Here is a 27251-nt window from a genome sequence, read left to right as displayed (position 1 = left end):
TCATGTTGTTGAGTGTTCCTCATGTGACTGTCTGTCTGGTGGTAGTGTCTGTCTGGAAGTTATACATAAATAGTGTATATTCCCCTCTGAAGTGTCAGGATGCTGCCACAGGAAAGATCATATGTTCTGTGTGTGTGTAGGGAGGGATAAATGTTTGTGTATGTGTGTTCAACCGTGTGTGTACTGCGTGTATCTTCATCTGTGTTGTTGAGATGTAAGCTGTGCCTGTGTGTTTATTCTGAGTTTTAACACACAGATGTGGTCCTGTGATTGTGTTTGTCTCCTTGAGCATGTAGCTGTGTGTGTGCGTGCGTGCGTGCGTGCGTGCGTACACATGCGTTCGTTTGTGTGTAGGTCTGGGTGTGTATGAAGTGTGTGATTTTGTTTGTCACCCTGAGCATGTAACCATGTCAAGTCCTGTCAGGGTCATTCACTCCAGCTGGGGAAGGAGGACTTCCGTATGATTACTGTCCTCTGTGTGTGTGTGTCTCTGTGTGTGTGTGTGTGTGTGTGTGTGTGTGTGTGTGTGTGTGTGTGTGTGTGTGTGTGTGTGTGTGTGTGTGTGTGTGTGTGTGTGTGTGTGTGTGTGTGTGTCTCTGTGTGTCTCTGTGTGTGTGTGTGTGTGTGTGTGTGTGTGTGTCTCTGTGTGTGTGTGTGTCTCTGTGTGTGTGTGTGTGTGTGTGTGTGTGTGTGTGTGTGTGTGTGTGTGTGTGTGTGTGTGTGTGTGTGTGTGTGTGTGTGTGTGTGTCTCTGTGTGTGTGTGTGTATTCACATGTTGATTTTCTCTTTCCGTTTTGGTTCAAATACTTATCTCCAAGACTGATAGAGACGGGGGGCAGTTGATATTTGTCTCTCAGAAAACCCGAGAGAGAGAGAGGGAGTGGGTGATAGGAAGGAGGGGGAGGCAACAGAGTAGGAGGGAGCAGAGCGAGGGACAGAGGGAGGGACAGAGGGAGGGAGACAGTGCTGATTGGATTGGAGAGAGAGCTGAGAAGGTACGGGGATATTATTGAGAAAGGAAAAAGCGAGAGAGAGGGTGAGTTAGTAAATGCAGTTTTCAGTCGAGTGTCATGGAATCACAGCAAAGTACACTGGTAGCAGGGATAAAGATAACCTTGAACTAACCAATAAATTAAGGAGAATAAGAGAATAGACACTACGGAGAGAAAAGAGAAGAGAGTCTGGTCTTTCATCCTCTTATTTGGGCATCAGACGGAGGAGAAGAGTCCAGACAGAGGGGGAACGGATGATAACAGGGTGCTCATTCCTGTTTAACACCATTCTACCCGGAACAGACTGCAACTGCAACATACGGCCGGCATCGTCATTGGGACTGCTGCGTTACATTGGGATTGTGTAAATGGTATATACCGTGTGTGTGTGTGTGTGTGTGTGTGTGTGTGTGTGTGTGTGTGTGTGTGTGTGTGTGAGTGTCGCAGTATATTTTGATGTTTTTTTTCAGGCTTTTATAATGCTGTAATTATTTTCATAGAGAGAGAGAAAGAGTGAGAAAGAGAGCAAGAGAAGGGGGTCATGGAAAGAGAGAGACAAAGAAAAATGAAGCCAGAAATTAGATAAAGGTTTGTGGAGTTGATATTAAAGTGTCGGCCTCAGACCTAACTCTGTGTGTGTGTGTGTGTGTGTGTGTGTGTGTGTGTGTGTGTGTGTGTGTGTGTGTGTGTGTGTGTGTGTGTGTGTGTGTGTGTGTGTGTGTGTGTGTGTGTGTGTGTGTGTGTGTGTGTGTGTGTGTGTGGCATTCTCCTATTCAGTGCCAGTGTGTGTCTGGCATTCTCCTATTCAGTGCCAGTGTGTGTGTATCTATGAGCTGATAATAGCAACCCTATTGGTATTCTGAGGCGGGAGCTCCAGGATCTCTCTCTGCTCCTACCCAGGATGGCATCACAGAGAAGGGATTGTGCTCGCCTGTGGAGAAGCCACTGGAATGGGTGAGTGTCTATCCAATTTGTAAGTCGCTCTGGATAAGAGCGTCTGCTAAATGACTTAAATGTAAATGTATTCCTCATATTCCTCTTTTGCTCTCTCTCTCTCTTTAGCATTTTCTCTATTTTCTCTTTTCAACCTTTCTCTCTCTCTCTCCCTTCTTTCTTGCTCTCTTTCTTGTTATCTCTCTCTCTTTTTCTTTCTCTCCCGTTTTCTCGTTTGTCGTTTAGCCACACCATATGCATCCCTGATCAGTTTTTCCTCCTCCATTTCCTTGCTTCCATTTCAACATATTTCAGCCCGTTTTCCCCTCAAGCTCTGCAATGTCTCCCACCAACACTCCTTCCTTCCTACCGTTCTCTTTTCATCATCCATCCATCCTCCTCTCCTCCTCCACACAGACATAAACAAGCCTCTAGTGTGATGGATTTTTATAAAATCTGAATTGCTCACTTCCATGTGTTGCTCTGCTCTCTGTCCCGCCCCCTCCCTCCCTCCCTCCTTGTCTCTTCCCCCCTATTCTCCTCCATCTCTCTGTCTCTCCACACTCTCCACATTCTGTTTGAATTAACACTCAGAGAAAAGAGGGCAGTCTCTATATTGACACAGCCAGCACAGTAGCTGTAAAAGCTGTGGATACAGTCTCTGTGTTTTTCCACGATGACCATTCTACACCAGTCTGGTGGTGTGTGCGTGCATGCGTGTGTGATGCCAGGGAGGGCAGCCTGTGTGTTCTGTGGTGTTTGTGTCAAACGATTTTTCGAGAAATCAGCCAACAACACACCAGTTCTCTCCTCTTCTTACACCTCCAACCCACCACCATGAGCCCAGCCAACAGCCTAGCACACTACATGCTCCTGTGGGTACTGGGCTGTCAGCGTGGGAACATCCACACATTAGTATTGATTGGAACTGATACACTAAGTGGACTGTAATGTTTCACCTCAAATGGACCGTCTCTCCCCTGTGGCTGCATGCAGAGAGGAGGTGTCAGTTCGGCCTCTTTAACAGTTGACATAGGTTAGATAAGGGTTATAGTACTGGGAAGAGACAGAGATGTTTAATACAAGCTCTACTGACTGTTACATGTCCAGTGTTGCAGGGTACATAGAATAGAATACACTCTTAGAAACAGCTTAAGATTTGTTACTGTAGTGGTACCTTGTAAGGTAGGACCTTTCTGACTTCAGTTATAGGGACATAATTGTACCCCAGTTCATACCTCAGATAGTACCTCTACCATAGACCACTTAAACTGGTACAACACTCCCACTCATGGGTGGTTTACAGGCCACATCAGGCCTCTAAGTAGGGTTGCAAAATTCCATTCACTTTCTGGATTTCCTGCTTATTCCATCCTGTTTCCAGGAATCTCCTACTGGGATTTCTGGAAAACCTGAGAGTTTGGGGAAAGTTACCAGGATTTTGAAACTTATCTGCAATTCACATGCTGGTAGTGCAAACTGGTGTGTAATTCCAATTAGAATCCAGCCAGGGTAATGATATCCAACAGTTGGAATTTGTATTCACCTGCAACCTGCATTCAGAATGACTGCTAGGGTTGGGAACATTGTGAGGAGACTACCTAGGCCTTTTAAAATGGAACAACCATTTCAGTAATGGTTGCAACAAATACAACTAGTTTAGAAAAATGTATGGTATTTATCTTTGTGTAGCATAAGATTAACACATCAATCAATGTACACACAAAAACACATAAAAATAAATAATAATAAATCTACCTGCATGTTGGGAAATGTGATCATGATAATGATTATGGTACAATTTTGCCTTTTAGGATATCGCCACAGTGACAAAGCTGTTAGTTATTTTTAAGTGGCAAAATGCATCATTGTTCCTTATGGTGGGGTATTGAGAAACAGACCTGTGGAGTTTGATGATTGTTCCTTATGGTGGGGTATTGAGAAACAGACCTGTACCTTCATTGTGGAGTTTGATGATTGTTCCTTATGGTGGGGTATTGAGAAACAGACCTGTACCTTCATTGTGGAGTTTGATGATTGTTCCTTATGGTGGGGTATTGAGAAACAGACCTGTGGAGTTTGATGATTGTTCCTTATGGTGGGGTATTGAGAAACAGACCTGTACCTTCATTGTGGAGTTTGATGATTGTTCCTTATGGTGGGGTATTGAGAAACAGACCTGTGGAGTTTGATGATTGTTCCTTATGGTGGGGTATTGAGAAACAGACCTGTGGAGTTTGATGATTGTTCCTTATGGTGGGGTATTGAGAAACAGACCTGTGGAGTTTGATGATTGTTCCTTATGGTGGGGTATTGAGAAACAGACCTGTACCTTCATTGTGGAGTTTGATGATTGTTCCTTATGGTGGGGTATTGAGAAACAGACCTGTACCTTCATTGTGGAGTTTGATGATTGTTCCTTATGGTGGGGTATTGAGAAACAGACCTGTGGAGTTTGATGATTGTTCCTTATGGTGGGGTATTGAGAAACAGACCTGTGGAGTTTGATGATTGTTCCTTATGGTGGGGTATTGAGAAACAGACCTGTGGAGTTTGATGATTGTTCCTTATGGTGGGGTATTGAGAAATTGTGGAGTTGATTGTATCTTTATATTCAAAATATTGGGTACAAAAATGTACCATTATGCTAGATCAGTAGTTCCCAAACCTTTTATAGTCCCGTACCCCTTCATACATTCAACCTCCAGCTGTGTACCCCCTCTAGCACCAGGGTCAGCACACTCTCAAATGTTGTTTTTTGCCATCATCATAAGCCTGCCACACACACACACTATATGAGACATTTATTAAACATAAGAATGAGTGGGAGTTTTTGTCACAACCCGGCACATGGGAAGTGACAAAGAGCTCTTATAGGACCAGGGCACAAGTAATAATATAATAATAATCAATGATTTTGCTCTTTATTTAACCATCTTACATATAAAACCTTATTTGTTCACCGAAAATTGTGAACAACTCACCACAGGTTACTGAGAAGGGTGTGCTTGAAAGGATGCACATAACTCTGCAATGTTGGGTTATATTGGAGAGAGTCTCAGTCTTAAATAATTTTACACACATAGTCTGTGCATGTATTTTGTTTTCATGCTAGTGAGGGCCGAGAATCCACTCTCACATAGGTAAGTGGTTGCAAAGGGCATCAGTGTCTTAACAGAGTGATTTGCCAAGGCAGGATACTCTGAGCGCAGCCCAATCCAGAAATCTGGCAGTGGCTTCTGATTAAATTCATTTTTCACAGAACCGCTTGTTGCAATTTTGATGAGGCTCTCTTGTTCAGATATCAATAACTGGACTGAAGGCAGGGCATGAAAGGCATAATGAATCCAGTTGTTTGTGCCATCCGTTTCTGGAAAGTATCTGTGCACCCAACTCAGTCAGGTGCTTCCCTACATCACGTTTGACATTGTCCGTAAGCTTGAGTTCATTTGCACACAAAAAATCTAAAATGATGGAAAGACCTATGTGTTGTCCTTGTTAATGCAGACAGAAAAGAGCTCCAACTTCTTAATCATAGCCTCAATGTTGTCCCGCACATTGACTATAGTTGCGGAGAGTCCCTGTAATCCTAGATTCAGATCATTCAGGTGAGAAAAAACATTACCCAGATAGGCCAGTCGTCTGAGAAACTCGTCATCATGCAAGCGGTCAGACAAATGAAAATGAAGGTCAGTAAAGAAAACTTTAAGCTCGTCTCTCAATTTAAAAACATGTGTCAATACTTTGCCCCTTGATAACCAGCACACTTCTGTATGTTGTAAAAGCGTTACATGGTTGCTGCCCATATCATTGCATAGTGTAGAAAATACACAATAATTCAGGGGCCTTGCTTTAACAAAGTTAACCATTTTCACTGTAGTGTCCAAAACGTCTTTCAAGCTGTCAGGCATTCCCTTGGCAGCAAGAGCCTCTCGGTGGATGCTGCAGTGTACACAAGTGGCATCAGGAGCAACTGCTTGCACACACGTTACCACTCCACTATGTCTCCCTGTCATGGCTTTTGCACCATCAGTACAGATACCAACAAATCTTGACCACCAAAGTCCATTTGATGTCACAAAGCTGTCCTGTACTTAAAAAATATCCTCTCCTGCTCTCCTGGTTTCCAGTAGAGGATGTCTTCCTTAATTGACCCCCCATAAACATAACAGACATATACCAGGAGCTGTGCCAAGCCCGCCACGTCTGTTGACTCATCCAGCTGTAACGCATAGAATTCACTGGCTTGTATGCGAAGCAGTAATTGTTTCAAAACATCTCCTGCCATGTTATTTATTTATTTATTTTACCATTATTTTACCAGGTAAGTTGACTGAGAACACGTTCTCATTTGCAGCAACGACCTGGGGAATAGTTACAGGGGAGAGGAGGGGGATGAATGAGCCAATTGTAAACTGGGGATTATTAGGTGACCATGATGGTTTGAGGGCCAGATTGGGAATTTAGCCAGGACACCGGGGTTAACACCCCTACCCTTACGATAAGTTGCCATGGGATCTTTAATGACCTCAGAGAGTCAGGACACCCGTTTAACGTCCCATCCGAAAGACGGCACCCTACACAGGGCAGTGTCCCCAATCACTGCCCTGGGGCATTGGGATATTTTTTTTTTAGACCAGAGGAAAGAGTGCCTCCTACTGGCCCTCCAACACCACTTCCAGCAGCATCTGGTCTCCCATCCAGGGACTGACCAGGACCAACCCTGCTTAGCTTCAGAAGCAAGCCAGCAGTGGTATGCAGGGTGGTATGCTGATGCGTCGTGAAACAGTGTTGTTTGATGAAGGTATTGTCTGTCTAGTTTTGTTGTCCTTTTCCCACAGCCATATCCGTGGCAGCAGGAAGAATTAAGTCCTCCACAAAAGTATGGGGCTTGCCTGTCCTAGCCACTCTGTAGCTCCCCATATAAGACGCTTCTAGCCCCTTCTTATTAATGGCATCTGTTACTTTTATACTTGTCTTATTACTCGAAAGTTGACTTAATTCTCACTTTAAAAAACTCCTGAGGATTATTTTTCAAATGGGCATGTTTTGTTTCTAAATGTCTGCGCCAGAGTGAAGGTTTCATTGAGTTGTGAGATTTTACACATATAACACACTGTGGCTGAGGAAAGGCACTACTCCCAATATAAGTGAACCCCAAATCAATGTAGTTCTCATCATATGATGAGACGTTCCTGTCTGTTGTTCGGTGCATTCCCGGGCAGCTCTTCGGCTGCATCAGATTCACAACCGCCAGTGTCCATGCTAGCTGGGCTAACAACAAATGTAGAATTACTGATGCTAGCATTGGATGTGCTCGTGGAAGCAACACAACTTGTGTAGTCGACAGGTGCAGGTGTAGTACTGCTGGTAGTAGCAGTACTACCAGTAGAGCTGGTACGTGTCTCTGTGGATGTGGGCCTTACTTTTTTTAAACCTTTTATCCATTTTCAAGCAAACGGAATGAGCAGCAGCTACGTTTGGCTACATATGGACCGTTAGTGGAATTCCTGCGAGAGGTTAATGTGATTGGATGTTAATTATTTGACTAAGCTACCTGTATTTGACAGGTGGTTAGATGGTTGATTTTTTTTTTTTGCAGTGAAACGAGGCTACTCAGGCGAGAAAAAAACCTCACCCAAATGTATAGCCCTGTTGGAAAATATAAATTGACTGTTTGAAAATTAAAACAAATAAAATAAATATATATATTTATATATATATATATATTTTGGGAAATGTGAGTCACATTTTTATTTGGCGTACCACCGACAGCATTGCACGTACCCCAGTTTGGGAACACCAGTACTAGATTATCCGCACAGGTAGCGAACAGTACCATGTGACATCATTATGGGTACCTCTGAAGGTACATTATATGTATTTTGATATTTTTTTTTTACCCCAGCGAACAATTTGCACCCTAACTGTACCCTTATTTCTATGGGTGTTTTCACACTTGGTCCTGTTCAGCCAATTCTTGTGAACTCAATTCATTACGCAGAATTTTTGAACTCAGACCCCTCAAAAGAGCCTCCCAATGCGAAGTGAACTAAAACCATCTCAAGAGGTGGTCTGAGTTCGGTTTGCTTGAATTCCGCCGTCCGGATCCCTTTTTTAGGGCAATGAGAACACGAAGCCACCCAGGTTCACTTGTCATTATTCTCACATCACACACTAGACTACTGCAACAGCGTTTCCCCTGTCAAATCAAATCAAATCAAATTTTATTAGTCACATACACATGGTTAGCAGATGTTAATGCGAGTGTAGCGAAATGCTTGTGCTTCTAGTTCCGACAATGCAGTAATAACAACAAGTAATCTAACCTAACAATTCCACAACTACTACCTTATACACGCAAGTGTAAAGGGATAAAGAATATGTACATAAAGATATATGAATGAGTGATGGTACAGAACGGCATAGGCAAGATGCAGTAGATGGTATAGAGTACGGTATATACATATGAGATGAGTACTGTAGGGTATGTAAACATAAAGTGGCATAGTTTAAAGTGGCTAGTGGTACATGTATTACATAAAGATGGCAAGATGCAGTAGATGATATAGAGTACAGTATATACATATACATATGAGATGGGTAATGTAGGGTATGTAAACATTATATTAAGTGGCATTGTTTAAAGTGGCTAGTGGTACATTTTTACATAATTTCCATCAATTCCCATTTTTAAAGTGGCTGGAGTTGAGTCAGTATGTTGGCAGCGGCCGCTAAATGTTAGTGGTGGCTGTTTAACAGTCTGATGGCCTTGAGATAGAAGCTGTTTTTCAGTCTCTCGGTCCCTGCTTTGATGCACCTGCACTGACCTCGCCTTCTGGATGATAGCGGGGTGAACAGGCAGTGGCTTGGGTGGTTGTTGTCCTTGATGATCTTTATGGCCTTCCTGTGACATCGGGTGGTGTAGGTGTCCTGGAGGGCAGGTAGTTTGCCCCCGGTGATGCGTTCTGCAGACCTCACTACCCTCTGGAGAGCCTTACGGTTGTGGGCGGAGCAGTTGCCGTACCAGGCGGTGATACAGCCCGACAGGATGCTCTCGATTGTGCATCTGTAGAAGTTTGTGAGTGCTTTTGGTGACAAGCCGAATTTCTTCAGCCTCCTGAGGTTGAAGAGGCGCTGCTGCGCCTTCTTCACAACGGCTGTCTGTGTGGGTGGACCAATTCAGTTTGTCCGTGATGTGTACACCGAGGAACTTAAAACTTTCCACCTTCTCCACTACTGACCCGTCGATGTGGATAGGGGGGTGCTCCCTCTGCTGTTTCCTGAAGTCCACAATCATCTCCTTTGTTTTGTTGACGTTGAGTGTGAGGTTATTTTCCTGACACCACACTCCGAGGGCCCTCACCTCCTCCCTGTAGGCCGTCTCGTCGTTGTTGGTAATCAAGCCTACCACTGTAGTGTCATACGCAAACTTGATGATTGAGTTGGAGGCGTGCATGGCCACGCAGTCGTGGGTGAACAGGGAGTACAGGAGAGGGCTCAGAACGCACCCTTGTGGGGCCCCAGTGTTGAGGATCAGCGGGGTGGAGATGTTGTTACCTACCCTCACCACCTGGGGGTGGCCCGTCAGGAAGTCCAGGACCCAGTTGCACAGGGCGGGGTCGAGACCCATAATCCCTCACACTAGACTACTGCAACAGTGTTTCACCTGTCATAACCCCTCACACTAGACTACTGCAACAGTGTTTCACCTGTCATAACCCCTCACACTAGACTACTGCAAACGCGTTTCACCTGTCATAACCCCTCACACTAGACTACTGCAAACGCGTTTCACCTGTCATAACCCCTCACACTAGACTACTGCAAACGCGTTTCACCTGTCATAACCCCTCACACTAGACTACTGCAACAGCGTTTCCCCTGTCATAACCCCTCACACTAGACTACTGCAACAGTGTTTCCCCTGTCATAACCCCTCACACTAGACTACTGTAACAGTGTTTCCCCTGTTATAACCCCTCACACTAGACTACTGCAACAGCGTTTCCCCTGTCATAACCCCTCACACTAGACTACTGCAACAGTGTTTCCCCTGTCATAACCCCTCACACTAGACTACTGCAACAGCGTTTCCCCTGTCATAACCCCTCACACTAGACTACTGCAACAGTGTTTCCCCTGTCATAACCCCTCACACTAGACTACTGCAACAGCGTTTCCCCTGTCATAACCCCTCACACTAGACTACTGTAACAGCGTTTCCCCTGTCATAACCCCTCACACTAGACTACTGCAACACTGTTTCCCCTGTCATAACCCCTCACACTAGACTACTGCAACAGCGTTTCCCCTGTCATAACCCCTCACACTGGACTACTGCAACAGTGTTTCCCCTGTTATAACCCCTCACACTAGACTACTGCAACACCGTTTCCCCTGTCATAACCCCTCACACTAGACTACTGCAAATGTGTTTCACCTGTCATAACCCCTCACACTAGACTACTGCAACAGCGATTCACCTGTAATAACCCCTCACACTAGACTACTGCAACAGCGTTTCACCTGTCATAACCCCTCACACTAGACTACTGCAACAGTGTTTCCCCTGTCATAACCCCTCACACTAGACTACTGCAACAGTGTTTCCCCTGTCATAACCCCTCACACTAGACTACTGCAACAGTGTTTCCCCTGTTATAACCCCTCACACTAGAATACTGCAACAGTGTTTCCCCTGTCATAACCCCTCACACTAGACTACTGCAACAGTGTTTCCCCTGTCATAACCCCTCACACTAGAATACTGCAACAGTGTTTCCCCTGTCATAACCCCTCACACTAGACTACTGCAACAGTGTTTCCCCTGTTATAACCCCTCACACTAGACTACTGCAACAGCGTTTCACCTGTCATAGCCCCTCACACTAGACTACTGCAACAGTGTTTCCCCTGTCATAACCCCTCACACTAGACTACTGCAACAGTGTTTCCCCTGTCATAACCCCTCACACTAGACTACTGCAACAGCGTTTCACCTGTCATAACCCCTCACACTAGACTACTGCAACAGTGTTTCACCTGTTATAACCCCTCACACTAGACTACTGCAATAGCGTTTCCCCTGTCATAACCCCTCACACTAGACTACTGCAACAGCGTTTCCCCTGTCATAACCCCTCACACTAGACTACTGCAACAGCGTTTCACCTGTTATAACCCCTCACACTAGACTACTGCAACAGCGTTTCACCTGTCATAACCCCTCACACTAGACTACTGCAACAGAGTTTCCCCTGTCATAACCCCTCACACTAGACTACTGCAACAGCGTTTCCCCTGTCATAACCCCTCACACTAGACTACTGCAACACCGTTTCCCCTGTCATAACCCCTCACACTAGACTACTGCAACAGCGTTTCCCCTGTTATAACCCCTCACACTAGACTACTGCAACACCGTTTCCCCTGTCATAACCCCTCACACTAGACTACTGCAACAGCGTTTCACCTGTCATAACCCCTCACACTAGACTACTGCAACAGCGTTTCACCTGTCATAACCCCTCACACTAGACTACTGCAACAGCGTTTCACCTGTTATAACCCCTCACACTAGACTACTGCAACAGCGTTTCCCCTGTCATAACCCCTCACACTAGACTACTGCAACAGCGTTTCCCCTGTCATAATCCCTCACACTAGACTACTGCAACAGCGTTTCACCTGTTATAACCCCTCACACTAGACTACTGTAACAGTGTTTCCCCTGTCATAACCCCTCACACTAGACTACTGTAACAGCGTTTCACCTGTAATAAACCCTCACACTAGACTACTGCAACAGCGTTTCCCCTGTCATAATCCCTCACACTAGACTACTGCAACAGCGTTTCACCTGTTATAACCCCTCACACTAGACTACTGTAACAGTGTTTCCCCTGTCATAACCCCTCACACTAGACTACTGTAACAGCGTTTCCCCTGTCATAACCCCTCACACTAGACTACTGCAACAGCGTTTCCCCTGTTATAACCCCTCACACTAGACTACTGCAACAGCGTTTCACCTGTCATAACCCCTCACACTAGACTACTGCAACAGCGTTTCCCCTGTCATAACCCCTCACACTAGACTACTGCAACAGCGTTTCACCTGTCATAACCCCTCACACTAGACTACTGCAACAGCGTTTCCCCTGTCATAACCCCTCACACTAGACTACTGCAAATGTGTTTCCCCTGTAATAAACCCTCACACTAGACTACTGCAACAGCGTTTCCCCTGTCATAACCCCTCACACTAGACTACTGCAACAGCGTTTCACCTGTCATAACCCCTCACACTAGACTACTGCAACAGCGTTTCACCTGTCATAACCCCTCACACTAGACTACTGTAACAGCGTTTCACCTGTCATAACCCCTCACACTAGACTACTGCAACAGCGTTTCCCCTGTCATAGCCCCTCACACTAGACTACTGCAACAGCGTTTCCCCTGTCATAACCCCTCACACTAGACTACTGCAACAGTGTTTCCCCTGTCATAACCCCTCACACTAGACTACTGCAACAGTGTTTCCCCTGTCATAACCCCTCACACTAGACTACTGTAACAGTGTTTCCCCTGTCATAACCCCTCACACTAGACTACTGTAACAGTGTTTCCCCTATCATAACCCCTCACACTAGACTACTGCAACAGTGTTTCCCCTGTCATAATCCCTCACACTAGACTACTGCAACAGCGTTTCCCCTGTAATAAACCCTCATACTAGACTACTGCAACAGCGTTTCACCTGTCATAACCCCTCACACTAGACTACTGCAACAGCGTTTCCCCTGTCATAACCCCTCACACTAGACTACTGCAACAATGTTTCCCCTGTCATAACCCCTCACACTAGACTACTGCAACAGCGTTTCCCCTGTCATAACCCCTCACACTAGACTACTGCAACAGTGTTTCCCCTGTCATAACCCCTCACACTAGACTACTGCAACAGCGTTTCCCCTGTTATAACCCCTCACACTAGACTACTGCAACAGTGTTTCCCCTGTCATAACCCCTCACACTAGACTACTGCAACAGTGTTTCCCCTGCCATAACCCCTCACACTAGACTACTGCAACAGTGTTTCCCCTGTCATAACCCCTCACACTAGACTACTGCAACAGTGTTTCCCCTGTCATAACCCCTCACACTAGACTACTGCAACAGCGTTTTAACTGTCATAACCCCTCACACTAGACTACTGCAACAGCGTTTCCCCTGTCATAACCCCTCACACTAGACTACTGCAACAGCGTTTTAACTGTCATAACCCCTCACACTAGACTACTGCAACAGCGTTTTAACTGTCATAACCCCTCACACTAGACTACTGCAACAGTGTTTCACCTGTCATAACCCCTCACACTAGACTACTGTAACAGCGTTTCCCCTGTCATAACCCCTCACACTAGACTACTGCAACAGTGTTTCCCCTGTCATAACCCCTCACACTAGACTACTGCAACAGTGTTTCCCCTGCCATAACCCCTCACACTAGACTACTGCAACAGTGTTTCCCCTGTCATAACCCCTCACACTAGACTACTGCAACAGTGTTTCCCCTGTCATAACCCCTCACACTAGACTACTGCAACAGCGTTTCCCCTGTCATAACCCCTCACACTAGACTACTGCAACAGCGTTTTAACTGTCATAACCCCTCACACTAGACTACTGCAACAGTGTTTCCCCTGTCATAACCCCTCACACTAGACTACTGCAACAGTGTTTCACCTGTTATAATCCCTCACACTAGACTACTGCAACAGCGTTTCCCCTGTCATAAACCCTCACACTAGACTACTGCAACAGTGTTTCACCTGTTATAATCCCTCACACTAGACTACTGCAACAGCGTTTCCCCTGTCATAACCCCTCACACTAGACTACTGCAACAGTGTTTCCCCTGTCATAACCCCTCACACTAGACTACTGCAACAGCGTTTCCCCTGTCATAACCCTCACACTAGACTACTGCAACACCGTTTCCCCTGTCATAACCCCTCACACTAGACTACTGCAACAGTGTTTCCCCTGTTATAACCCCTCACACTAGACTACTGCAACAGCGTTTCCCCTGTCATAACCCCTCACACTAGACTACTGTAACAGCGTTTCCCCTGTCATAACCCCTCACACTAGACTACTGCAACACTGTTTCCCCTGTCATAACCCCTCACACTAGACTACTGCAACACCGTTTCCCCTGTCATAACCCCTCACACTAGACTACTGCAAATGTGTTTCACCTGTCATAACCCCTCACACTAGACTACTGCAACAGCGTTTCACCTGTAATAACCCCTCACACTAGACTACTGCAACAGCGTTTCACCTGTCATAACCCCTCACACTAGACTACTGCAACAGTGTTTCCCCTGTCATAACCCCTCACACTAGACTACTGCAACAGCGTTTCCCCTGTCATAACCCCTCACACTAGACTACTGCAACAGCGTTTCACCTGTCATAACCCCTCACACTAGACTACTGCAACAGCGTTTCCCCTGTCATAACCCCTCACACTAGACTACTGCAACAGTGTTTCCCCTGTCATAACCCCTCACACTAGACTACTGCAACAGCGTTTCACCTGTCATAACCCCTCACACTAGACTACTGCAACAGCGTTTCACCTGTCATAACCCCTCACACTAGACTACTGCAACAGCGTTTCCCCTGTCATAACCCCTCACACTAGACTACTGCAACAGTGTTTCACCTGTCATAACCCCTCACACTAGACTACTGCAACAGTGTTTCCCCTGTTATAACCCCTCACACTAGACTACTGCAACAGTGTTTCCCCTGTTATAACCCCTCACACTAGACTACTGCAACAGTGTTTCCCCTGTCCTAACCCCTCACACTAGACTACTGCAACAGCGTTTCCCCTGTCATAACCCCTCACACTAGACTACTGCAAATGTGTTTCCCCTGTAATAAACCCTCACACTAGACTACTGCAACAGTGTTTCCCCTGTCATAACCCCTCACACTAGACTACTGCAACAGTGTTTCCCCTGTCATAACCCCTCACACTAGACTACTGTAACAGCGTTTCCCCTGTCATAACCCCTCACACTAGACTACTGCAACAGCGTTTCCCCTGTCATAACCCCTCACACTAGACTACTGCAACAGCGTTTCCCCTGTTATAACCCCTCACACTAGACTACTGCAACAGCGTTTCCCCTGTTATAACCCCTCACACTAGACTACTGCAACAGCGTTTCCCCTGTCATAACCCCTCACACTAGACTACTGCAACAGCGTTTCACCTGTTATAACCCCTCACACTAGACTACTGCAACAGCGTTTCACCTGTTATAACCCCTCACACTAGACTACTGCAACAGCGTTTCCCCTGTTATAACCCCTCACACTAGACTACTGCAACAGCGTTTCCCCTGTCCTAACCCCTCACACTAGACTACTGCAACACCGTTTCCCCTGTTATAACCCCTCACACTAGACTACTGCAACAGCGTTTCCCCTGTTATAACCCCTCACACTAGACTACTGCAACAGCGTTTCACCTGTTAAAACCCCTCACACTAGACTACTGCAACAGTGCTTCCCCTGTCATAACCCCTCACACTAGACTACTGCAACAGCGTTTCCCCTGTCATAACCCCTCACACTAGACTACTGCAACAGTGTTTCCCCTGTCATAACCCCTCACACTAGACTACTGCAACAGTGTTTCCCCTGTTATAACCCCTCACACTAGACTACTGCAACAGTGTTTCCCCTGTCATAACCCCTCACACTAGACTACTGCAACAGCGTTTCCCCTGTCATAACCCCTCACACTAGACTACTGCAACAGTGTTTCCCCTGTCATAATCCCTCACACTAGACTACTGCAACAGTGTTTCCCCTGTCATAACCCCTCACACTAGACTACTGCAACAGTGTTTCCCCTGTCATAACCCCTCACACTAGACTACTGCAACAGCGTTTCCCCTGTAATAAACCCTCACACTAGACTACTGCAACAGCGTTTCACCTGTTATAAACCCCTCACACTAGACTACTGCAACAGCGTTTCCCCTGTCATAACCCCTCACACTAGACTACTGCAACAGCGTTTCACCTGTTATAAACCCCTCACACTAGACTACTGTAACAGCGTTTCCCCTGTCATAACCCCTCACACTAGACTACTGTAACAGCGTTTCCCCTGTCATAACCCCTCACACTAGACTACTGTAACAGCGTTTCCCCTGTCATAACCCCTCACACTAGACTACTGCAACAGCGTTTCACCTGTTATAAACCCCTCACACTAGACTACTGTAACAGCGTTTCCCCTGTCATAACCCCTCACACTAGACTACTGCAACAGCGTTTCCCCTGTCATAACCCCTCACACTAGACTACTGTAACAGCGTTTCCCCTGTCATAACCCCTCACACTAGACTACTGTAACAGCGTTTCCCCTGTCATAACCCCTCACACTAGACTACTGCAACAATGTTTCCCCTGTCATAACCCCTCACACTAGACTACTGTAACAGCGTTTCCCCTGTCATAACCCCTCACACTAGACTACTGCAACAGTGTTTCCCCTGTCATAACCCCTCACACTAGACTACTGCAACAGCGTTTCACCTGTCATAACCCCTCACACTAGACTACTGCAACAGTGTTTCCCCTGTCATAACCCCTCACACTAGACTACTGCAACAGCGTTTCACCTGTCATAACCCCTCACACTAGACTACTGTAACAGCGTTTCACCTGTAATAAACCCCTCACACTAGACTACTGCAACAGCGTTTCACCTGTCATAACCCCTCACACTAGACTACTGCAACAGTGTTTCCCCTGTCATAACCCCTCACACTAGACTACTGCAACAGCGTTTCCCCTGTCATAACCCCTCACACTAGACTACTGCAACAGTGTTTCCCCTGTTATAACCCCTCACACTAGACTACTGCAACAGCGTTTCACCTGTTATAACCCCTCACACTAGACTACTGCAACAGCGTTTCCCCTGTCATAACCCCTCACACTAGACTACTGCAACAGTGTTTCCCTGTAATAACCCCTCACACTAGACTACTGCAACAGTGTTTCCCTGTCATAACCCCTCACACTAGACTACTGCAACAGTGTTTCCCCTGTCATAACCCCTCACACTAGACTACTGCAACAGTGTTTCCCCTGTCATAACCCCTCACACTAGACTACTGCAACAGTGTTTCCCCTGTCATAACCCCTCACACTAGACTACTGCAACAGTGTTTCCCCTGTCATAACCCCTCACACTAGACTACTGCAACAGTGTTTCCCTGTAATAACCCCTCACACTAGACTACTGCAACAGCGTTTCACCTGTCATAACCCCTCACACTAGACTACTGCAACAGCGTTTCCCCTGTCATAACCCCTCACACTAGACTACTGCAACAGTGTTTCCCCTGTTATAACCCCTCACACTAGACTACTGCAACAGCGTTTCCCCTGTCATAACCCCTCACACTAGACTACTGCAACAGCGTTTTAACTGTCATAACCCCTCACACTAGACTACTGCAACAGTGTTTCCCCTGTCATAACCCCTCACACTAGACTACTGCAACAGCGTTTCCCCTGTCATAATCCCTCACACTAGACTACTGCAACAGCGTTTCCCCTGTCATAACCCCTCACACTAGACTACTGCAACAGCGTTTCCCCTGTCATAACCCCTCACACTAGACTACTGCAACAGTGTTTCCCCTGTTATAACCCCTCACACTAGACTACTGCAACAGTGTTTCCCCTGTTATAACCCCTCACACTAGACTACTGCAACAGCGTTTCACCTGTTATAACCCCTCACACTAGACTACTGCAACAGCGTTTCCCCTGTCATAACCCCTCACACTAGACTACTGCAACAGTGTTTCCCCTGTCATAATCCCTCACACTAGACTACTGCAACAGTGTTTCCCCTGTCATAACCCCTCACACTAGACTACTGCAACAGTGTTTCCCCTGTCATAACCCCTCACACTAGACTACTGCAACAGCGTTTCCCCTGTAATAAACCCTCACACTAGACTACTGTAACAGTGTTTCCCCTGTCATAACCCCTCACACTAGACTACTGCAACAGCGTTTCCTCTGTCATAACCCCTCACACTAGACTACTGTAACAGCGTTTCCCCTGTCATAACCCCTCACACTAGACTACTGTAACAGCGTTTCCCCTGTCATAACCCCTCACACTAGACTACTGCAACAATGTTTCCCCTGTCATAACCCCTCACACTAGACTACTGTAACAGCGTTTCCCCTGTCATAACCCCTCACACTAGACTACTGCAACAGTGTTTCCCCTGTCATAACCCCTCACACTAGACTACTGCAACAGCGTTTCACCTGTCATAACCCCTCACACTAGACTACTGCAACAGTGTTTCCCCTGTCATAACCCCTCACACTAGACTACTGCAACAGCGTTTCACCTGTCATAACCCCTCACACTAGACTACTGTAACAGCGTTTCACCTGTAATAAACCCCTCACACTAGACTACTGCAACAGCGTTTCACCTGTCATAACCCCTCACACTAGACTACTGCAACAGTGTTTCCCCTGTCATAACCCCTCACACTAGACTACTGCAACAGCGTTTCCCCTGTCATAACCCCTCACACTAGACTACTGCAACAGTGTTTCCCCTGTTATAACCCCTCACACTAGACTACTGCAACAGCGTTTCACCTGTTATAACCCCTCACACTAGACTACTGCAACAGCGTTTCCCCTGTCATAACCCCTCACACTAGACTACTGCAACAGTGTTTCCCTGTAATAACCCCTCACACTAGACTACTGCAACAGTGTTTCCCTGTCATAACCCCTCACACTAGACTACTGCAACAGTGTTTCCCCTGTCATAACCCCTCACACTAGACTACTGCAACAGTGTTTCCCCTGTCATAACCCCTCACACTAGACTACTGCAACAGTGTTTCCCCTGTCATAACCCCTCACACTAGACTACTGCAACAGTGTTTCCCCTGTCATAACCCCTCACACTAGACTACTGCAACAGTGTTTCCCTGTAATAACCCCTCACACTAGACTACTGCAACAGCGTTTCACCTGTCATAACCCCTCACACTAGACTACTGCAACAGCGTTTCCCCTGTCATAACCCCTCACACTAGACTACTGCAACAGTGTTTCCCCTGTTATAACCCCTCACACTAGACTACTGCAACAGCGTTTCCCCTGTCATAACCCCTCACACTAGACTACTGCAACAGCGTTTTAACTGTCATAACCCCTCACACTAGACTACTGCAACAGTGTTTCCCCTGTCATAACCCCTCACACTAGACTACTGCAACAGCGTTTCCCCTGTCATAACCCCTCACACTAGACTACTGCAACAGCGTTTCCCCTGTCATAACCCCTCACACTAGACTACTGCAACAGTGTTTCCCCTGTTATAACCCCTCACACTAGACTACTGCAACAGCGTTTCACCTGTTATAACCCCTCACACTAGACTACTGCAACAGCGTTTCACCTGTCATAACCCCTCACACTAGACTACTGCAACAGCGTTTCCCCTGTCATAACCCCTCACACTAGACTACTGCAACACCGTTTCCCCTGTCATAACCCCTCACACTAGACTACTGCAACAGTGTTTCCCCTGCCATAACCCCTCACACTAGACTACTGAAACGTGTTTCCCCTGTCATAACCCCTCACACTAGACTACTGCAACAGCGTTTCCCCTGTAATAAACCCCTCACACTAGACTACTGCAACAGCGTTTCCCCTGTCATAACCCCTTACACTAGACTACTGCAACAGCGTTTCCCCTGTCATAACCCCTCACACTAGACTACTGCAACAGCGTTTCACCTGTCATAACCCCTCACACTAGACTACTGCAACACTGTTTCACCTGTCATAAACCCTCACACTAGACTACTGCAACACCGTTTCCCCTGTCATAACCCCTCACACTAGACTACTGCAACAGCGTTTCACCTGTCATAACCCCTCACACTAGACTACTGCAACACTGTTTCCCCTGTCATAACCCCTCACACTAGACTACTGCAACACCGTTTCCCCTGTCATAACCCCTCACACTAGACTACTGCAACAGAGTTTCCCCTGTAATAACCCCTCACACTAGACTACTGCAACACTGTTTCACCTGTCATAACCCCTCACACTAGACTACTGCAACAGTGTTTCACCTGTCATAACCCCTCACACTAGACTACTGCAACACCGTTTCCCCTGTCATAACCCCTCACACTAGACTACTGCAACAGTGTTTCCCCTGCCATAACCCCTCACACTAGACTACTGAAACGTGTTTCCCCTGTTATAACCCCTCACACTAGACTACTGCAACAGCGTTTCCCCTGTCATAACCCCTCACACTAGACTACTGCAACAGCGTTTCACCTGTCATAACCCCTCACACTAGACTACTGCAACACTGTTTCACCTGTCATAAACCCTCACACTAGACTACTGCAACACCGTTTCCCCTGTCATAACCCCTCACACTAGACTACTGCAACAGAGTTTCCCCTGTAATAACCCCTCACACTAGACTACTGCAACAGTGTTTCCCCTGTCATAACCCCTCACACTAGACTACTGCAACATTGTTTCACCTGTCATAACCCCTCACACTAGACTACTGCAACAGTGTTTCACCTGTCATAACCCCTCACACTAGACTACTGCAACAGCGTTTCCCCTGTCATAACCCCTCACACTAGACTACTGCAACAGCGTTTCCCCTGTTATAACCCCTCACACTAGACTACTGCAACAGCGTTTCCCCTGTCATAACCCCTCACACTAGACTACTGCAACAGCGTTTCCCCTGTTATAACCCCTCACACTAGACTACTGCAACAGCGTTTCCCCTGTTATAAACCCTCACACTAGACTACTGCAACAGCGTTTCACCTGTAATAACCCCTCACACTAGACTACTGTAACAGCGTTTCCCCTGTCATAACCCCTCACACTAGACTACTGCAACAGCGTTTCTCCTGTTATAACCCCTCACACTAGACTACTGCAACAGCGTTTCCCCTGTTATAACCCCTCACACTAGACTACTGCAACAGCGTTTCACCTGTCATAACCCCTCACACTAGACTACTGCAACAGCAGTTCCCCTGTTATAACCCCTCACACTAGACTACTGCAACAGCGTTTCACCTGTTATAAACCCTCACACTAGACTACTGTAACAGCGTTTCACCTGTCATAACCCCTCACACTAGACTACTGCAACAGCGTTTCCCCTGCCATAACCCCTCACACTAGACTACTGCAACAGTGTTTCCCCTGTTATAACCCCTCACACTAGACTACTGCAACAGCGTTTCACCTGTTATAACCCCTCACACTAGACTACTGCAACAGAGTTTCCCCTGTCATAACCCCTCACACTAGACTACTGCAACACTGTTTCCCCTGTTATAACCCCTCACACTAGACTACTGCAACAGTGTTTCACCTGTAATAACCCCTCACACTAGACTACTGCAACAGCGTTTCCCCTGTCATAACCCCTCACACTAGACTACTGCAACAGCGTTTCCCCTGTTATAACCCCTCACACTAGACTACTGCAACAGCGTTTCCCCTGTTATACCCCTCACACTAGACTACTGCAACAGTGTTTCACCTGTTATAACCCCTCACACTAGACTACTGCAACAGCGTTTCACCTGTCATAACCCCTCACACTAGACTACTGCAACAGCAGTTCCCCTGTCATAACCCCTCACACTAGACTACTGCAACAGTGTTTCCCCTGTTATAACCCCTCACACTAGACTACTGCAACAGCGTTTCACCTGCTATAAACCCTCACACTGGTGCCACAATAGAGAGAAGATGATGATGGGCAGGTTTGCAGAAAATGAATGCTGTTTTTGGTTATGGCCTATTGATTAGCGATTGTCAAGGATGCACAGAAATTCCAAAATATGTGAAGTTTTTAGTTCTGATGATTAGTTTGTAATATGTGATCTATAGGCTAAGAGAACTTCACAAGCTGTTTATTCCATTGTAGAGTTTGAGTAGTGTGAGAAGCACAGGAGGTTGGTGGTACCGTAGTTGGGGAGGATGGGCTCATGGTAGTGGCTGGAGCGGAATAAGTTAAATGGTATCAAATTCTTCAAACACATTGTTTCCATGTGCTTGATGCCATTCCATTCACTCTGTTTCAGCCATTATAATGAGCCGTCTTCCCTCAGCAGCCCTCACTGGTGAGAAGACACCAACATATTTGGTAACAATCACAACATAGGGTGAAGAATCAATTGTAGCTCTTAAAGGGGCAGTAGTTTACATTGGGTGTAGAATTTTCCATTACAGCATTATTTAATCTGCAGTTATTCTTCTGGTATTTATTCTGTTACAAATAATATGTACATGGTAATAGTACGGTCTGATTACAATTATTATGTCTCATCTTTAATAAATGCAATCTATTAGCTTCCAAAATGTAAGTAGCTGTCTAATAACACATTCTGATAGAATGGCTTGTCCTGCACTTTGTAAAAACACAGAATGCATTGAGTGAATGTTGGAAAAAGTTATTGGTTCCTTTTTAAACATAGCAATGTGAATACAAAGATGACTCGGACCACAAAATAGGTGAAAGTAACTGGCAAAAGAGTTGAATATCTGGGTTGAACCGGTAAGACTTAGCCTGGAAGCCAGATCGGTTCTGCTTCAGCCAACTGCTTTGTCATTGTCATGCATTGGCATGTTTGGTATTGTTGGCTAAAGCTGTAGCAGATTTGGCAAGCAAGCTAGGTAGGAATGGGGCAGAGCCAGGGTTGATCCTGGATTGTATAAGGAGAGACAGTGGCTTTATCTTGGCTGTATGTAGGAAAAATGTACATACAATAACTGAGATAAGGTTGTCTCACCTATCTATTTTAAAATGAATACACTAACTATAATTTGCTCTAGATTAGAGCACCTGCTAAATGACTAAAATATAAACATGTCTGTATATGGTTAGTGGTTTTAACCTGGCTGTATATGTGGAGAGAGGAGACAGGTGGTTTTAACCTGGCTGTATATGAGGAGACAGGTGGTTTTAACCTGGCTGTATATGTGGTGAGAGGAGACAGGTGGTTTTAACCTGGCTGTATATGTGGAGAGAGGAGACAGGGGGTTTTAACCTGGCTGTGTATGTGGAGAGAGGAGACAGGTGGTTTTAACCTGGCTGTATATGTGGAGAGAGGAGACAGGTGGTTTTAACCTGGCTGTATATGTGGAGAGAGGAGACAGGTGGTTTTAACCTGGCTGTGTATGTGGTGAGAGGAGACAGGTGGTTTTAACCTGGCTGTATATGTGGAGAGCGGAGACAGGGGGTTTTAACCTGGCTGTATATGTGGAGAGAGGAGACAGGTGGTTTTAACCTGGCTGTATATGTGGTGAGAGGAGACAGGTGGTTTTAACCTGGCTGTGTATGTGGTGAGAGGAGACAGGTGGTTTTAACCTGGCTGTATATGTGGAGAGCGGAGACAGGGGGTTTTAACCTGGCTGTATATGTGGAGAGAGGAGACAGGTGGTTTTAACCTGGCTGTATATGTGGTGAGAGGAGACAGGTGGTTTTAACCTGGCTGTGTATGTGGTGAGAGGAGACAGGTGGTTTTAACCTGGCTGTATATGTGGAGAGCGGAGACAGGTGGTTTTAACCTGGCTGTATATGTAGTGAGAGGAGACAGGTGGTTTTAACCTGGCTGTATATGTAGTGAGAGGAGACAGGTGGTTTTAACCTGGCTGTATATGTGGTGAGAGGAGACAGGGGGTTTTAACCTGGCTGTATATGTGGAGAGAGGAGACAGGTGGTTTTAACCTGGCTGTATATGTGGAGAGAGGAGACAGGTGGTTTTAACCTGGCTGTATATGTGGAGAGAGGAGAGAGGTGGTTTTAACCTGGCTGTATATGTGGAGAGAGGAGACAGGTGGTTTTAACCTGGCTGTATATGTGGTGAGAGGAGACAGGTGGTTTTAACCTGGCTGTATATGTAGTGAGAGGAGACAGGTGGTTTTAACCTGGCTGTATATGTGGAGAGAGGAGACAGGTGGTTTTAACCTGGCTGTATATGTGGTGAGAGGAGACAGGTGGTTTTAACCTGGCTGTATATGTAGTGAGAGGAGACAGGTGGTTTTAACCTGGCTGTATATGTGGAGAGCGGAGACAGGGGGTTTTAACCTGGCTGTATATGTGGTGAGAGGAGACAGGTGGTTTTAACCTGGCTGTATATGTAGAGAGTGGAGAGAGGTGGTTTTAACCTGGCTGTATATGTGGTGAGAGGAGACAGGTGGTTTTAACCTGGCTGTATATGTGGAGAGAGGAGAGAGGTGGTTTTAACCTGGCTGTATATGTGGAGAGAGGAGAGAGGTGGTTTTAACCTGGCTGTATATGTGGAGAGAGGAGAGAGGTGGTTTTAACCTGGCTGTATATGTAGAGAGTGGAGAGAGGTGGTTTTAACATGCCAGTCATTCTCTCTCTCTCTCTCTCTCTCTCTCTGTCTCTCTCTCTCTGTCTCTCTCCCACTCTCGCTCTCTCGCTCTCTCTGTCTCTCTGCTCTTCAAAGTACAGCTCATCTCAGATACTGTATAGAAAGATGGACAGATAGATATCGAGGGACCGTGAAAGATAGCAGGGATAAAAGGAGAGAGGAGACTGTGATAGATGTAAGGGAATGAAAGGCTATAGTAGAGGAGACAGTGGCGAGACCATTTAGGGGGGAGATTGAGCTGCAGAGAGAGCGATGAGGGAAGGGAATGAAGGGAAGAGGTGAAGAGGGGAACGGAAGGGAAAGTCAGTGGAAGAGTGACAAGGACAGACTAGACAGGAGGAAGACAGGCAGAGTTGAGTCGGACGAGAAAGAGAATGACGTGCGTGATAAGCCAGAATGACACAAATGTCACCAAGTCTCACATGCTCTCTCTTTCTCTCTCCCTCTCTCTGCCTTTCTCTCTCTCCTACAGGGCTGAAACCTAGTGGAATTACCTCTACCTTTCTGAATCCTTTCCTTGTCAGTCAGGAGTCACAGTTCCCACCATGGGGAATAAAGACAAACTGCTAGCATCCAGCACCCCAATACTGACCACCTCTCTACCCCTGCAGAGTGACCCCCCCACCAGGAGCACAACCACCAGTGCTGCAATTGTTCCAGTGAGAGGAGACGTGTACAATGCACTCTTCTGATTACAACCGTATCCATTGGGATTTAATGAAACCCAGAGCTTTGGGCTGTTGATGCCAGTGCAACAGCTTGTAGAGGACCTTGAACTTCGGGGGACGTGTCTCCCTGGAAGGAAATACTCAACTGTGACTCTCCTCCAGAAAACTACATGGGATTGTGGTACATGGGTGGATTTATCGGCTGTACATCCTGTCTAGATTATGGGACTTTACTCTGTTCACTTCAAAATTCTGTGTCTGTTCCGGACCGGTTCCTCAGCAGAACCAAGTCATTGACAGTCCCCCCTTGGGAATCCCGCCTTCTGATTTGTTTGGGGGCTTATTTTTTAAAGGAACAATTTCCCCTCCACTTTTCCCTTTTTCTGGTTTTCCTCCTTTCCCCCAATCTCTTCATCCAGTGAGGAGGAATATATTATGAAACAAGTCCATTCTTCCTGATCCTCCCTTGGTGACAGAGAGAAAAGAGGAATAAACTGCCCTGAATAGATAACGAGGAAGGAGAGAAAGAACAGAGAAGAGAAGGAGATAGGGAAACAGGTAGAGAGAGAGAGAGAGAGAGAGAGAGAAAGCGAGATAATTAACTGAGATTTGTCAGAATCCTTCTAGAGACTTCCTGCCTCAGCCTAATTTAGTCTGTCTGTCTCTTAGATCCGCTGGAAGCTGATTGGTTGGTTGGCTGGTTGGTTGGCTGGTTGGTTGCACGATGGGCAGAGAAAGAGGCAGAATTCTGACCGGGGGGTAGCTGAGCACTAGAGGAGGGTGAAAGGTCCCGCTGTACACCCCTGGACCGGAACTGGATGGCTCTTAAACAGACAGACAGTAAACTGGGATGCATTATAAACAAGCATTACAAACAGACAGTCGTCATTGTCATTACAGACTGTATGTGTGAGGGAAAGATAGGGGTAGAGAAGAGAGAAACAGTCAGTTCTGTGTTGGGTTTGGTGCTGCCTGTTTGCCTGACGGGGACTGAGAGCGAGCGACGCAGCAATTAGAGGATCTGACTGCATCCCCCTCAGCCTCAGCCTCCGCTGGCAAGACTAGACAGAAACAAACAAACAGGTAGGGGGACTGCTGCTAGAAGGGAAGGACAGGTTAGATAGAGGTAGTGACAGCAAGAGTGAGAGAGAGAGGGAAGGAAAGAGAAAAGTAGACAGTGGAAAGGAGAGGGATAGAGCGCAGGTGTCTGAAATCCTCTCCCTCTGCTCGTCATTTTCTCTTCTGTTCCCCCTCTTCTTCTGGGAGAGGGATTGGATTTAGACAGCGGTACTTGGAGCCGTCGAGGCCTTCTGCCAGCCCAGAGGGAAGGAGAGAGAGAAAGGGAAGGAGGGGGTTCCTTTTGGATTGAAACAGACTCATTTTTCAACCCTCGTGTTTTATTTGACTAAGAGGCTCCTTCCGCATCTATAGCTCTACTGAAGAGAAGGAGAGAGATAAAGAAAGGGAAGAAGACAGCACAATACCCTTTCTTTTTCTCCTTCAGTCTTTTACTCTCTACTTTTGTTGAGGGTGTCTGAAGATTTTTTCTATCCTCATTTGTTGCTTTTTCTCCTCACCTCCAAAAGGAATATTGTCGCCTAGCTATCACAGTCCAAGTACCGGAATCTTCCATCTTGTCCGCTCTCTCTCAGCCCCCCACCCCTACACGGAGACAATCCGGAACTCTGTGACAGCCCCACAAGTCCCCCCCCACCAGTGGATTCCATCTCTATGCCTGTCGAGGGCTGTGCTGACTGGCTACTACACACATATATGGTACACCGCTTCTGATATTGTCTGACTCATTCTGTAAGTAGGACTCTTCTTTCTCTGTGTTGTGTGTGACTGTTTATATGTACTTGTGTGAATAGTCTGTCCGTGCTTAGTTAATGTCATGCTTCGTGCCTTTTCTGCAGCGTTGGTTTTACTCTGCCTTCAAAGCGATGCGACTCTGGTTGCCTTTGCTGCCTCAGCTGGAGTCACTTTCTCTGTGTGTGTGTGTGTGTGTGTGTGTGTGTGTGTGTGTGTGTGTGTGTGTGTGTGTGTGTGTGTGTGTGTGTGTGTGTGTGTGTGTGTGTGTGTGTGTGTGT

At 46.4% G+C, this 27251-nt stretch overlaps 1 long non-coding RNA gene across 1 annotated transcript; it reads left to right on the top strand.

Moving 5' to 3' along the window:
- Positions 1-961: 961 nt before the first annotated feature.
- On the top strand, positions 962-27251 carry LOC129837366 (uncharacterized). Its single transcript, XR_008756705.1, has 3 exons — positions 962-1363; positions 1770-1946; positions 24966-27251. It is a non-coding gene; the product is annotated as an uncharacterized LOC129837366 (long non-coding RNA).

Source organism: Salvelinus fontinalis, chromosome 38 (genome assembly GCF_029448725.1).
Source record: "Salvelinus fontinalis isolate EN_2023a chromosome 38, ASM2944872v1, whole genome shotgun sequence".
Taxonomy (NCBI): domain Eukaryota; kingdom Metazoa; phylum Chordata; class Actinopteri; order Salmoniformes; family Salmonidae; genus Salvelinus; species Salvelinus fontinalis.
This window is presented reverse-complemented; position numbering and strand designations above follow the sequence as displayed.